Source organism: Carassius gibelio, chromosome A7 (genome assembly GCF_023724105.1).
Source record: "Carassius gibelio isolate Cgi1373 ecotype wild population from Czech Republic chromosome A7, carGib1.2-hapl.c, whole genome shotgun sequence".
NCBI lineage: Eukaryota > Metazoa > Chordata > Actinopteri > Cypriniformes > Cyprinidae > Carassius > Carassius gibelio.
In genome coordinates, this window is record NC_068377.1 from 42,669,695 (window position 1) to 42,682,967 (window position 13,273).

General features: G+C 36.7%; 1 long non-coding RNA gene across 1 annotated transcript; it reads left to right on the forward strand.

Annotated features, from left to right (window-relative positions):
* Positions 1 to 206: 206 nt before the first annotated feature.
* LOC128016362 (uncharacterized) lies at positions 207 to 4,582 on the forward strand. The gene is made up of 3 exons (XR_008184155.1): positions 207 to 1,147; positions 3,183 to 3,328; positions 4,379 to 4,582. It is a non-coding gene; the product is annotated as an uncharacterized LOC128016362 (long non-coding RNA).
* Positions 4,583 to 13,273: the final 8,691 nt, after the last annotated feature.

Consider the following 13,273-nt stretch of genomic DNA (forward strand, 5'->3'; position numbering starts at 1 on the left):
ACACAGGTGAGCTCTTCTTTTCGTTGATTAGCAATTGCATAGATTTGAATAACAAAGAATTTCGGGTGGATTCTGGCACAGTGGCTCGAATTGATCTCCGGCGTCAGTCACTATATTCACTGGCGAGTCAACCTGACCTAGAATCGCTACTTATTACAATATGGACTGAACCATCCGGATCAAAGAGGGGGGTGGCGAGCACACATCAGCAGCACTCGCTCAGCTCTGATGGGGGAAGCCATGTTAGTGCCGTGAGCTATTTAAATCACCCTAGTTTCACAACGAAAGGCTGCGACTAGCACGTTTTGGGGAGACTGAATCGCTCCCGAAGCCCCTTCGCGCGGAATCGGACACCCCTCTGTGTTTTTCCAACAGCACACTTTTCACCATTAAAATATAGCGGCTTTTCCCAACCACTGTAAATGAGAGCAGTCCAAAGGATAAAGGAAACAGAGTATCATTTTTGCACCTAAAACATATGATGTCGAAGGATATCGCAAGAAACATAGCCCTACACGTGTGTGGATGTAATGTTTATGAGGACTGACGCTGGTTCTCAGAAGAGATCTTTGTGTCGCTGCAGCCAGCTGCGGTTATTATTTGATCCACTGCTATTTTTAACGCATATCACTCGCTCTACTAATACACCGCAGACGTGTTTTAAAGCGTTTATTCTAGTGGCTCTCTAGCACACAAGAGCCTGCGGGATTTTAAGCTCTCTCGCTTTCTGTCTTTGGCCAGGAGCTTGATAAAATAGCTCCCCTCCCCCAAAGCTTTGGCGAAACAGGAACAACTTCTTCTTCGAGAGAAAAAAGGGCTGCACAAGTTTGGGACGTCTTGGATCCGCCGTTTGTCCATTTGTAGTCCGGAGCTGAGATTTTTTTTCTTCTACACCGATTCTTTGGGTTTTATTGAGGATTGTCGGCTTCCTTTGTTAGCGAGAAGGCTCTGGCATCCATGCTCCTGAATTTTTTCTTTGGAAAATGGGATACCTCTAGGATTATAATGAGGGGAATGCGCTCGCTTGTGGAATAACTTCACTTTTTTTCAGTGGGAATGGAATTGGCGGAGCCCTGATTTATTTTCTTTAATTGCAATGGGAAAAGTGCTTTATGTGGAATATTTGTTGTTGTCGTGCTCCACATGGGTAAGATTTGTTTTGCTTTCGTTCATACTTTTCTTCCATGCTCGATTCGCCTTGCTCCCATTGAGTTATACGTGATTTAGGAAACCCCAAAGAATGTCTCATCTCGGATTATTTGATTTTAAACGTCACAAATAAATAGACTAAGTACTTTTTAATTTAATTAGATCGTGTAATAGATTTTCCTTAAAAAACATGCATTCATAGGAAGGCACGTATAACTTTCTTGCAGATGCCATTATGGCTGGAGATGCTAAAACAAGCTTGTTTTCCCACCCCGGGGTTTTCCCTGTCTCATACCTAACTTTTAATCGCAACGCATATCAACTGTTCATTTAAAAACATTTATTTCAGAATGCACAGTCCTTTTACATTCAAAACACGTATGTTTCCCGTGTAAACGCCGTTGCTTCCCTCAACTTTCCTCGGTTTTTTGTCCTCTTCAGAGAATCCAGCAGGTTACAAGGAAGTTCGTGAGGCCGCAGCAGCAGCGTGTTTTCACAGCTCTCCATTGTTACATCAAGCCCCATTTACTTTTCTTACAGTGTTGCTAAAACCCTCGTTTTGAAACCGTATATCCAGCCAAACGTGATACGCCTCTGGACTGCAGATATAAATGGTGTTTTGTTGTCTTTTAGCTTCCTCCGTGTGCAGGTATCTGTGTTGGGTTACTCGAGAGAGACCAGGCCTGCACACACACAGCAGGGTGGATCACAAATGAGTAAAAACATAAAGAAACCACGCAAACCTTCTTCAGAAGACTGTCAAAATCTATTTGACCATAGGAAGTTTTGTGCTTGAAATGTGCTCAGTATAGATATGTTTGTCACAGTCAAGGAGCTCTCATACTTTGCATATTTGTGATATTATTCAAAAGGAAAGCCCATGTTTGCTGGGTGTGGTTTGCCAAGCATGAATATATAACACTGAATGTTTTATTTATAGGTATTACAACCTTTGGTTGCCCTGGTTTGAACTTAAGTGACTTTTACTGCATTATGTACGAACCTTAAAGACTGGTCTTTTATAAAGTGTTGTGAATTTGCCGAGACTGGCTCAAGACCACGATTTAGATATTGATGAGGAGTTAGGTTTATTAACAGCCTCAAACTTGTTTCACAGTGAGGAGTCAATGCACAAATTGTGTACTAAATTGCTGAATGCATGCTATCGGGGTAATACATTGCAGTTTTTTTCTTGGTGAGGAAGGAGTGACCTTTTAAGATACAGATGCATTTTGTTGAGTTTAAGAAGTAATATCTTATAATTTAACTACTGTGTGTTTGGGAGCCCAATTCGCATGCTCATTTTTACTCAAAATCTCTAAAGAAACATGAAGGTGTGCTAATGCAATGCTTGTTTATTTTTTCTGATCTGAACCTTGAATGTTGTTTTGTCATTCTTGTAGACTACAGGGAAATCTTCCCTGGTTCTTTTAACTAGTCAGCTTGTGCGTTTAGAGAATGGAGTTCTTGTTGTGCATATCCACAAAGTGAGTCATGTAATTGCTGCCGTAGGTTTGGCTTTGTCAAGAATTAGCATGTGGTGAAGTTTGTTAGAACTATGGAAAGTTCTTATATTTCTCGGATTTATTCTGGCTAGCGTTTTATTCGTTTTGGCTTTGCCTTGCCGCAGCATTCAGCAATAATTTGCAACTATTTGTCCCGAGTTGCTGTGCAATAAAGAGAAGCCCAACACTTTTTTTTTTTCTCTTTTGTCTGAAATATTGCATACTGTGATATTTGAGAACAGTTTTTTTCTTTATTGAATTTTGAGTTTCTTGCTGCCGAATAATGTTGAACTGCATTGGCATTATTTGGAACCTCGCTTACAAATATCATGAAATATCATCATCGCTTTTATGAGTTCCACATAATCTGGGCGCAACCAATTCTACTTGACATCTAAGAATAAATGCTCAAATAAGAAAATCAGTCTACAACCTCTACCTCTGACAAACATCTACTACTGTCTTCAGATCTTCTGTGGTTATGTGTATGTTGGTGGTCTGACTCTGAACTGCTTTTTTTCTCCACAGGTGTTCGGATAGAGTCTGTGATCTCCTGAGCTCACTGGTTTAATCTACAGGAGAAGAGGCGCTCACAAATTTTCACAGTGGAAATTATTTGCATGGTCTTCAGATGAGGGAGAACGGGAGACTCTGAAACCTGAAGGGTGTTCGAGGTAAGTTAACTATAGTGCCGTGCACACACTGTCTTGTAATGTAAGCTTACACATTTAAGAGCTTTCTAAGGAACAAGGCAGCTCACTAGATTGATTTGAATGGAATATTGATTGATACAATATCTATTTATTAATAGTGGAGTTTCTTCCATCAAATGCAAATGGAGAAATTTAAGCAATATTCTGGCTGCAAATTTTCCGTGCGGTTGCAAAAAATGGAGACAAAAAGGAAATAAAAGCATCAGAAAAGTAGCAATGCACTATATTCCAGTTCATATCAAATTTTTGTGTCAAACTCACTGAAATTGAAGTCATTATTCACTGCTGATTCCTCAAGAACCAGATCATTGTACTTTGTGAATGAATTGTTCAGCTCTGTTTTGTTTATGTAAAATATTCTGTGAAAAGAATAATGTTATTGTTGTTTTGGCTTCAAGAGATTTGTGGTATATTGCACATTTGGTGCCTTTGCATTCTTGGTGAAGTTTAAAAGCTCCATTCCCAAATAATTAGAATTGCATGGAAGAGAATAAGGACATTATTTAAAATATCTCCATATTATATCAAGAGGGTTTGTAGTGACACGAGAGTGAGTAAATTATAACACCGTTTTCATTTTCAGTTTCAGTTTTCACTTCCTTTGAGTAAAATTGTTTACATTCTGTCGGTGCATAAATGTGCAAAAATCCTATCCACTTAGTAACATGCTTTAAAAAAACACAACACCCTAGCATTGTGGCGTAGAGATTTACATGGAAGCATCACTCACATTTAATTTTTTTGTAAATATAACTTTAGTATATTATTTATTTAATGTATAATATAAAAATCTAATAAGACATAGGCTCCTTGATTTTCTTTTGATGATGATTATTTTCACTGTATAGGTGTTGCAACGCTCGTATAGAATTAATCTGCCAGTTAAACATGCAAATGAAGTCGAAGCGAGTTTGGGAGAAAGTTTAAGGGAAACAATGATTTGATTGTTTCTTCTGATGCAATTGTAGTGTCGTGCTCTTTCAATGTCTCTCCCATTTTCATATTTGGCAGATATTGCTGGTGTTCTGTATCACAGGCTTGGCTGTAGTTGTGGTATGCCCAGAGGTGACTGATGATAGCAACCTACTGTCTTTTGGCCAACAATAACTGTAGCCGATAACTGTTGATGGATGAATAAACAAATTATCTTGTCAGTTTTTAAATCACGAAAACTCAAATATAATCAAAAATAAGATGTGGATGTGAAGTTAATTTTGTGTTTTAAAGGATTCCTTCACCCATTACATTTATATTTTTCATTGTTTATTTGCCGAACTATTTTCTTTGTAATTTAAAGAGCAGCTAAATCATTTGGATTAATATCCCCTTTTTTGTTAAAATGTCATTGGGGTTTGAAAAAAATGTTTCATGGATAAAGTAATACTTTTATTTCAGTATAGGCCAAAATAGATTGACTTATTGATAAGTCAACATTATTGACGATGTTGAAATCGTCAAATATTTTTGTTGTTACATATTCTTTTGATCTGGTATAGTCTAATGTGAGATCCTGCAGTAACGCATATTGACCAGTGTGGCGCTGTAGCACAATATTGTAATTGTCATTAATTATAATTGTTTAACATTCTCAATTAGTTTCAAGTGATCTACCTTGTTTAATTTATTAGTTAGAATATTTATAACTCAATACAAAGAATATAACTTTATAACTCAACTACAAATAGTTTGTTTTACAGGGTTTGAGCAGAAGTTTGAATCACAAGTCAAAGTGATTTAATTGTAAAGGCTGGGACACACTAAGCCAACATCAACGAACTAGCGGCGGCGAAAACTGACGAGATTGACGCTCGTTGTCGATAGAAAAGTTGCGCTTGAACAAACTACAGCCGACTTCAAACTAACACGTGCATTCTACGCTTTTGTGAGATGAATTAGCTGTCTATATCAGCAGCTATCAATAGAATATATTCATCATTCAAAAGGAGAAATCGAAACAAGGATATGCGAGATATACACAGATATATGAAATGTAAACAAAGCAGCTCTTTGATAACCATTTTGAATATCAGTTATGATGATAACTTTCATTTAAGTGGCTCATGTTATGAAAATATTTGCATATTGGAACACTTGGGCAAGATCATGTAACATTAGAACAGTGTGTGCCACCTTCATTTACTTGTTTTCATCACTTTCACTTTTTAATTCTCGCGCATTGACTCATTCGCTTACCAGACAATCAAATCAGAGTTCTGACGCTTGTCGACGGCTGCAACGCTGATTCAACATGTTGAATAGTGCAAATTGCCGCCAATGAGAGCCGACATATGAAACATACCAAACAAACTAGCCCGAAGGACATTCATTGATGACCGACCATTGTCCCCAGCCTTAAGTACTCTCGACTTGTGAGTATATAGTATATAAGTTTGGGTTTGAAGTATGAAGTGTTTCTTATACATATCAATGTGATCGTCTGGCAGTGTTGAATATGGTTTGTGTACTTTTGAAGGCATGTATCTGTATTAAAGTTTGTGTGTGAGTGAGTTGGACACTGAAAGTAGAGTTCTCTTTGTACATTTTCAGACACCTGAATGCAGATTGCCAACCTGTAGTCATTGGTACAGGCTTTACGCCTGTCCTGCTTCGTTCCAGTGGAAAGGTCTTTAATGTGTGTGCTTTGAGTTATGTCTGGAACCAGTATGGTGAGAATAGTTTATAATGCTTGTTTATCTGTGAATGGGTTTTGTGTGAATTCTTTGCAATGACTTGCCCGTTTGTTTGTGTGCTCTTTGATTAGTACCATCCCCTCTTTCAGGTCTGTGTATGTTAGTTTGTGGTTTGCCTTTCCTTTGCAGTTCCTAATTAAAGGTGATTTTGATAAATGTGCAGGAGGATTTTATAAACCCCACTGGCCACAGCGGAAATCCTGCCCTTTAACTGTAGCTGGTCACTTCTCTTCATTGGTTGTCCTGTTGCCAGAGATACCTCACAGAATTATAAATGAACATAATTGAGTGTCATTTATCACTGCCGAACTTCTAAAACCCTGTTTAAAAAAGAAAAAAAAAAAAAGTTTATAACCGTAACCTGTAGGTTAATCTGATATAACATGGAGTTCAGTGGAAAAGTTTCGACCAAAAATCCAAATGCTTGTTTTGCATAAAGTGGAAGCAAACAAGCAGGTTGTTTGTTTAAAAAGAGCTGGTTTCTTCTGGAAAAATAGGATTTGCATGTGTAAATGTTCAGACTGTTTTCGCATTTCGTAGAGAGCTGAATGGTGAGATTTATTTTAATACCTTTTAAGAATATAAACCATTACTTGCATGCATTATAATTGGTATAAAGTTTTTAAGAAGTGGTAATGTAAGATGTAATGGAAGTGAAACGGGTAAAAAAAAAAGTCAAGAAGGTACTTGGTTATTTTGGTTGTTGGTTGTATTGAGGCTGATGTGAACAGAAGTTCGATTGAAAAAGGGGCGGAGTTTGAGCAGATTTAATGATAGAATCAATGGAGAGAAGTCGTTTTAGCGATGTTTTGATCAAAATTATGAGCTCAATTTTTCAAAACACACAGATGAATCGTTCACAATAACATTAATGACACATTTAGAAATTAATAGGTTGTAATAATTTATCAGTGACGCATAAATAGCTAATTTTAAAACCACTGCTTGATTGACAGATGAGTGCAATGGTTGATGTAATTTTCATTTAATTGCGATATGGACTACCTCCCACTATGGTTTGGATCAGAAAACATTCTGCACGTGTTGTATGCAGGTCTGATCACTTGTAATCTGATCACCCAAGACTGAACTTGCAAACGGGGCCTAAACTGCATTACTCTCTTGTACACCTACATGGATTGATCTCATTATGATCTAATTCAGTTTGTGTTAGACAAAGCAGAAGCCTGTACTTGTATTTGCATTGCGTTTGTTTACTTCATAGCATAACCAAAATGTAGTGTAGTGTGATGATTTCTGCAGTTGTTTTTAACTCTTTTATGCCATTCTTTACAGAAAAAGGCTAAAATCAGCTTATACTGCCATGTAATAGTCCTGCCATAGTACGGTTTTGTGAGTGTAATTTTCTTCAGTCTTTTCATTTGACCTTATTATGGTTGGTTAGCTGGTAGAATGTTGGGGAGTATATCTATTAAGCAGTTCAGAAAATGCCCTGAAATTTAATTTGTTGTTGAAATTTGCAGATTAGAAGTTGAGTGTTAGTGTAATAGTGTAATCATTTTCTGTACTCGGACAGAATCTAGCAGCATTAAATCGACCTGCAGCTCACCAACTTTGTTAGCCAAATTGTAGCCTCAAGCGAATGAAGAGAGCAAGAGCTTCTATCTTCTGCTAACAACCTTTATAAAGTGTGCACATGTGATCAAATCTCTAGCATTTTGACGGAAAAATATTTTCATATCAGTATGAAATAGTTTTAAAATTATTTTTTAAACTATTTTTTTTGTGGTAAGTTTTGGGTAAGTTACTTTAAAGTGATTAATTTACTAATAGTTGCATCATCAATATTTCATTTAAATTTGCTAATTACTTTGTCTGAAAAATAAATTAATTACTCAGTAACACTCTTTTGAATTGTTTATTACTTAACAGATCTTTACTTTATGCCTCCCACATATGACAGATACTGGAAGTGAAAAAAAAGTGTTTATTACTTTTGAAATATGGATATTTTTTCTTATGAAACCACATGGATTCACTGCAGGAGGCCTATATTCAACTTTATTCACAGTTTATCTGTGGTTTTGTCTAATAAAAAAAAAACAGACAAGAGAATGAATAGATTAACATCAGTAGAGTCATACTGGAAAATGGTGGAAATGGAAATTGATGTTCATTCATGTGTATTTCATGCTATAACTAGAAGGAAGAGATCGATTCACATAAGAACCGCTAGAACTGAGGTGCTACAGCGATAGGTCACATTAAAGAGATGTTTTATTATTTAGTACTATTTATTGTTTGTAAAGCTAAGACTTAGGCCAATAGTTTCATTCCAAAAGTAAGCTGCTCTGTCTTGTTGGTCAGACCGCCTGTCATTCAAACTCCTGGTGAAGGGGGAAATCCCGCCCTACATTCCAGAAGCTGTACGTCACAGTAAGGAAGAAACGTCACTATAAGAAAATGTTTTAATTTATAAATGTGCCTTAGAAGAGAACATTACTGGTGTTGCACTGACATGTTAAGGTGTGTCAGTGCAAGTTTCATTCAGTTAATACGGCTCAGTAATTTAGTCTGGGACTAAGATTAAGCCTTGTCCGTGAAACCAGGGGTACATGTATCAAGCTATAAACATTAAACTTTTCAAAGCAATGAGTACAATATTTCATACACACCGAAATACTGTACATTAGCTGTCACATATGCTTTGTCTCTATTACCATGCACTTCTTCATAAACAATATTCTGATATTTTATCAACTAAATTTTTATTGCTTAGCACATTGTAAACATTGACATCAGATAGTAGATCAATAAATACTGATCTAAACATTAATCATGCTGAGGTGTAACATTCACATTACTTTTTGGTCTATATCATATCTCCATTTTTATTATATGGTAGCAAAATACCAGTGGGTTTCAAGCCATTGTCCCTTTTAATCGCTGATAATGATCAGATAATGAGCTCTGAATCTGCAAAGACTGTACCTCGTGTTGGTTTCATACAGATTGATTTGAATTGGTTCATGTTAAAGACACTTCAAGAGTTCTATAGACATTTCTCACATCTGTGTTACAAGTATTTGCAGAGTTTGTTCATTTGCATGCGTTTCAGAAAGTAGTTAATGGAGAACAAAACAGCAGAAAGCTGTTTATTTTACAAAAGCACAATATTTTGTTGTTGTTTTTAGTGTACACAAATAAAAGTAGACCCTTTACAGATTTGATTGATTTTCTTAGGATGTATTCACACCTGTCTTGTTTGGTTCGATTGAAACTTACTCTGGTTCGTTTCCCCTTTTGGTGCAGATCTTTTTGGTGTGAATACACCAAACATCCGAACCAAGACCCAACTGAAAAGGTGGTCTCGGTTCGGTTCCAAACAAAGTTCCAAACAGTTAGTTTAAGGTGTGAATATGAACCGACCTCGATCTGACCCAACTGCAGAAAGCACTGCACCTTTTGATTTGACAGGCTCCCATAGTTGGAGTTGCATTATCGGAAAGTGCTGTGTTCGCTACATTTGGTAACGTAGCAATTGAAAGTTGAGACATTTGCTCTGCACATTTTGCATGTCTCTCTTTGTTAACACACCTGATTCAGATAATCAGCTCGTTAGAAGTGAGCTCCGTGCATGAACGATTGAACGATTGGCATGGTCTCTACACAGTTTTCATTGCTCCCTACTCCCTGAGCAGGGAAAATCTGTTGAAGTTTACTTCACTTCGGAACATTCATTCACGGATTTGCGCTACACAATGTCTTCCATATGGACAAGTGTGACATCATATACCTCTGTAAATAAATACAATTTAAATTCACGTCTTGCACACTTCAATGCACTTTGAATGGAATGTATACGTTCGCTTTGAACTGTAATCATGGCGTAATATCCTGTGATGTCAACTTCGCAGGGTACTTGCATTCAAATAGAACAAATGTCTGAAGCAATAAGATTGAAGAAATTGTGCAGAGCTGGGGGTCGCGAGGGCTGGAATTGAGAACCGCTGGTATAGATGATATAGTCTCATCTGATGTTCATAAGTGTCTTCATACTGCGTTTGTAACTGATAAAAGAAAATCAGTAAAATAATAATTGCACTATGAAAAATCTCCATGATTAGCCTATTTTTGATCCTCCTGTTTTTTACTGCTTGATAATTTCTGTCCAATGAATGGATGTCCTTAGAAATTTACAATTTCTGGTTCACTTGCAAAAGGGCAGTGTTAAGGCAAACCGCACAAAAATAAATAAATAAAATAAAATCAACACTGTATTTGGTCCAGACTTTCCTGGTGTAAATAAACATTTAGTTTGATCTGTGTCTGAGTATTTAAGGTTCTTTTCTCTGACATCAGGAAAAACGGCAAGTGAATGTGCAGAAGTCGCTGCATTCAATTTTAACTTTAGAATATACATTTAGATTTCAAATTCAACATTGACATTAGAACTGTTTATTTACAGTATGTATCACAAGGACTTGAGTGGGAGTGAATGTACAGTGCTTTCTTCCACCTTACCACGACTGAGGTGCCCTTGAGCAATGCACCGAACCCCCAACTGCTCCCCGGGCACCGCAGCAAAAAATGGCTGCCCATGTTTCTGTGTGTGTGTGCGCACTTTGGATGAGATAAATGTAGAGCGCTTATTCCGAGTCACCATACTTGGCCACGTCACGACACTTTTGACTTCATTAGTAAATTTGATTAAATTACCTAAAAATGACCAATTACATTAGTTTTTTCAGTGGATAAGTAATTGAATTAAAGTAACATGATACACCCAAAACTGGTCATGATACAATTAATATTTGATTTATCAATGTTTACCAGCTTATGTCTTAGCAGTATATTTTAAAACCCTAGATTGATGCAAATGTTTCCTTTTTTTTAACTTACAAAAGCATTTGTATTCGCATTTTTACTCTGATTTTCATTTCAATATAAAAAATAAATAAATTAAAAAACATTGTCAACAGTAGTTGCAACCATATTTGCATTGGCAGTCTCAAGACTTTTTAGGGTTCTTTTGCAGGCTAGCAGCATTGGTAACCGTAATTTTTTTTTTTTTGAGGGAGTACTGCTCTCAGTAAGCAAGAGTCATTAAATGCTAATCATGGCCGCTGGGCGCTGTGCTGCAGAAACAAGCTTTTTGGTATCACGGTTTCTCACTGGTGACCAAGTAACCCTGTCCTGACACGGTCTCACTGGCTTCTCCCCTACAGACCAGCGGACCATCTGTCCACCCTCACAGCTGTCATCCAGAGCAGCTTTACGACTCTTGAAAGATTTTTTTATAATCTGCGAAAAACCATACTGCACTGTTAATCTTAATACGCTTGCTATTTTCCAAAGCTTATTTTTAGAATTGGGTATTAGGACCAGGGATACTCCTTTACCTTCTGTACAGAAGGTGTTTTTTTTTTTATTTTATTTTTTTTTCAAGCTACTGTGCAGTGGGACTTTGAAATGATATTGATTCATGTAGACAAAGCTGCCAATCATCTTGACTGTCTTGGCTTACTTATTCACCAAGTATTTTTGAGTGTCACACAGACAGTGCAGAGTCGGGATGGGAATCATAAGCAATTCAATGATTCTAGTTCTGATTCCTTAACCATTACATTTAATGATTCTTTTAGTACTTTTGAGTAGGTGATTTAATAAGTCTTCAGTAGGTAAGTGCAGTTAAGTATCACTGTTAAATGGATTCAATCTTTAAATTGATTCAATCCAGTAATTTGTTGATTAACCCATTCATGAGTCATTTGTTTATGAATCAGAATGCACTGAACATGATTGTGACGTGACATACAGATTGCTGCATCCAAATATGTGTACTTCCGTACTATATAGTGGACGACTTCAGTTTTCTGATCTGCTTACAGAGAGCTACCTCATAGATTAGTTTGAGGACAAACGCACACAAAATTATGTAAAAATATCCAAAACATATTAACTTAAAAGATTAACAAAATGAAAGGCAATAAGTAGCCTATAGGCCAATGTTGTGTTTGTATCTATTTTTGCTCTCTTCTCAAACATACTCAAGGAAAGGGAAACTTGAGACGGCAAAAAGTGGTACCGGTTTTCTTTATTTTACGAAAACGCAATGTTTTATTTTAATTGTGTGTACATAGATTAAATTAGACTCTTTACTGTTTATGTATTTACCATAAATGACAGATTATTTTAGTTTGTTTTCACAGATGTAAGCAATTCAAGCGATCATGCCACTGCTCTGACATCATGCTTAACTGTATTTACTGTACTTGAGTCTACAGTGGAAAGGTGTTAAGGTTTTTTTTTTTTTTTTTTTTTTTTGGTTGGCTTTTGCCTTCCTACCCCCCCAACTCTCTTTTTCTCCTTCAGAAATAATATCATGTGCTAACAAGACTGATCTCTCTTTTTTTTTTTTTTCTGTCCTTTTGTGAGGATCTACTGGTGGGGGGAACTTCTGACCTAAAGCTTTGTCATTTAAGGTGTTTGCGTTCACAGTTTCAACCTCTGTGGGATATAGAGAGGTCCAGCTGTGCTAGCTTGCACCCACCATGCCAAGAGCAGTTTGGGCCAGAGCATCTGTGTGCCAGTTCATAAGTGTGTGTGGGGGGTTTGTGTGCCAGCCTGCTAAATTGACCCGAATTTAACAGTGTCATTTTGTTGGATGACCGTTTGTGTTTTTTTGTGTGTGTCCTGAAAATGTGGATCTATATGAAAAAGAATAGCATATTACAAGAGTGTTTTGATAGTTAATGTGAAGTAGTCCATACTATAGTGTATGTTTGGTATGGGTCAAGATGTCAATCAAAATAGAAATACTTTTTTTTTGTGGATGAAAGCCCCAGCTCTTATCCATGGTTAGAAGTATTTGTTCATTTACCTATTTATTTATTTTAAAAGTTTTTTTCTTGCTATAAAAATACCTCTGAATGCTGACATGGCATAAGGCAAAAGTTTGAATTATAATTATTATTATTTTTTTATTATTATTGGTTTAAAGGTGCCATATGCAAAAATTGAGGTAAAAATATCCATAACATGACCTACACGCATCAAAAGAATGAGAAGAAATAAGGGCGATGATGTCATTAAAAAATGTCAAGTTATAGTGCTGCAGAGATATCAACCTTAATTAGCATTAGCATTACTAGCCCCGGCCCGACATGTGTCGTAATACCAGTTTCGGTTATGGGAGGTGGTATGCGGGCAACATAACCACCAGCCAACCTACAATACACGAATAACTCACACG